This window comes from Puntigrus tetrazona, chromosome 10 (genome assembly GCF_018831695.1).
Source record: "Puntigrus tetrazona isolate hp1 chromosome 10, ASM1883169v1, whole genome shotgun sequence".
In the NCBI taxonomy this organism is placed as follows: Eukaryota; Metazoa; Chordata; class Actinopteri; order Cypriniformes; family Cyprinidae; genus Puntigrus; species Puntigrus tetrazona.
The window spans coordinates 346,853-349,352 of record NC_056708.1 but is presented as its reverse complement, the minus strand read 5'-3'; the positions used below and the strand labels follow the sequence as shown (position 1 = coordinate 349,352).

Here is a 2,500-nt window from a genome sequence, read left to right as displayed (position 1 = left end):
ATTTTGCAGTAATCATTAGTTTCACAAGGTGGCGGTACTTTCCCAGGACCGTTTCACATCAGAGAATAAAGAGTTTAGAGCGTTCAGTCTTTACTCTTGTTTTTTTCTGAGATGACATGATCCAGATATGAAAGAGCCTTTTTATTTAAAAGGTCTTTTGTTCAGGTTTCCAGGCTTGTGAACATCTTAAAACCTCCAGTCTGTTTTACCCAGCAGTATCCGTATAGACGAAACATCTACCCACGAGATCCTGTAAGATTGTGTCCATCTGCATTTCAATGGGATGGTTAGGTTAGTATTATACAGTATAAGAAGTTAGCGGCGTTCTTTAATCCCTAGAAGATCATAGCAAATGGAAGATGAAAGAACAAACTTGTAACAAAAGTTTTGGAAATGCTATTCTTATCCATACAGACCTGTGATGTTCTCCACAGGGACGGAAGTCTATATGAATCTGAACTAGCTTACTCTTGATGGGAAGTGAGGAGCTCTCAGTACACACAACACCGAGCAACGAGGAGACTTTCTAAGTGCTTTTAAAGACAGTTCTTGTGAACACATTTGAACAGAAGCAAGTGTGAAATCAAACCTGGTAACCTGGAAGGTGAAGAGATTTCTTCTTCTGGTAAGGATCATGTAGATGGTCAAGAACTTATTATCAATGGAAAAGTCAGATCGGGTCGGGGCCACATCATGTCTGTAAGGGGCCCTTCATCCACGAGAACTACTACAGCCTACATTTACTTAATATTAAAATATTAAAAAATTCTCAAATTTCAGGTTTTATTTCACTGCAGTTCTCTGTGGAAAGAAACATTTGCGTTTCTTTCTGAACATATTTTACATTTGATAATTTCTGTACCTGATCACATACTAACTCAAAAACCTAACCTTTTTTACAAGCAAGTAGAACATTTTGGATCACGTTGAATCAAATCATGTGTGAATCTTCTGTTGCCTCGTGATTTAATTTAAATGATGATGCACCACAATGCATCTTTTCCTCCTGTTATTTAATTAATAAAAATTACCATCGTAATAATCACAATAAAGCTCTTTTTTATTTTATTAAAAAAAGATGCAAATAAACTATAGGGAAAATAAAATATAAGCCTATTTTTAAAAAAAAAAACTAAAAAAAAAACACAATTAACAGTGCTTTTATTTGTACATCCATTCAAGTATTATGTTACACACAAACAGTACTTTGCAGGAAGCTTTATGCGTGTGCTTGAGTGCAGAATATATTCATATGATTGTGGTTTTAGTATGGTGTATCCTCCAGAGAATGACTACTAGTTGACTAGAGAGGTCTTAACAGCTGTGGCAGTACTCCGCTCACGGGACTGAGATTATAGACACATCATATTAACACACTGACAAGTGGCTAATGTTTTTTCTTCTAGATCTAGAATCAAATATTCAGCACACAGTGTCTGATTTCTCTGCTGGAGTGTGGCATGGATTTAAACAGCTTTAGTCACATTGAATATTCATGAGCCTGCTGCTGTTCTCCAGGAGCGTGCAGGAGTCCAACCTGTTGTTGATCAAAAGTAAAACTGATATCCTCTTAAAATAACAGCGGCTGAAGAATATTGAGGCTCCCAGACACTTCCATTCACATTTTTCAAAAAGCAAAAGCATCCTCGGTGTAAATGACCCCTTAAAACTAACTAAAAAGAATAAAAAGCATCAGGATTATTGCTGGCTGTAAGACGAGAGCAAACACTGCTGAATGTTTTGAAGCTCAGAGTCACAGGGCCCTGGGAGAGACTGAAAGGGATTTTATTACAAAGAGAACAAACCTGGAGATTATTACGTGAAACAAAACCATATCCAATCAGAAAGCGAGCTGACAGAAGACCGAAGCATGATGAGAAACGAAGGATTCAGACGGCAGAGATCCATCCGTTTGAAGATTTGAAGCGTTTCCTGGAAAACACTGATTCTGAGAGATTGGGAGCCTGTGTGTGTGTGTGTGTGTGTGTGTGTGTGTGTGTGTGTGTGCTGTCTTCATCCCAGTATAAGAGCACAGTGGTCAAATATAGAACTTTTTGTCCTTTTTGTCCTCATGTTTGTGGTCTCTCACATTTAGACAATCTTATAAGATTAAAAAATCTTGTAGTGCGTCCTCAGCCTTAAACACAGTTCTTCAGGTGATGTTAAACGCACACAAAGATGACCGCGAAGATAAACAGTCTTTAATGGTAATACAGCCTCGAATCAGAAATATGACAAAAAACTGTGGAAAAACACCATAAAACGATGGGACTGGACAGAAACAATCATCACAAATGCTTGAGTTATTTGTAGCATTTACTTGTAATATTGAAAATATGTATTAGAATCACAAAAAGACACTTTTTTAATCCCTCTCTGAGAACCTCTGCTAAAAGACTAGATAAACAGTCCTGAAAGATCTAGTGTACTGTACTCAATGTTACTTTAATTTACTTCAAAAAACACTATTTACTCTATTTTACTATTTTATTTTTCACAT

The 2,500-nt window shown here is 36.7% G+C and overlaps 1 protein-coding gene across 1 annotated transcript in view; it reads left to right on the top strand.

Annotated features, from left to right (window-relative positions):
* Positions 1-1,279: 1,279 nt before the first annotated feature.
* Positions 1,280-2,500, top strand: part of LOC122352523 (cortexin-3) — a 5,285-nt gene continuing 4,064 nt past the window's right edge. Inside the window, exon 1 of the mRNA XM_043249954.1 lies at positions 1,280-2,500. This exon is cut by the window's right edge and continues 712 nt beyond it. The gene's annotated coding sequence lies outside the window, so the exon portion shown is untranslated.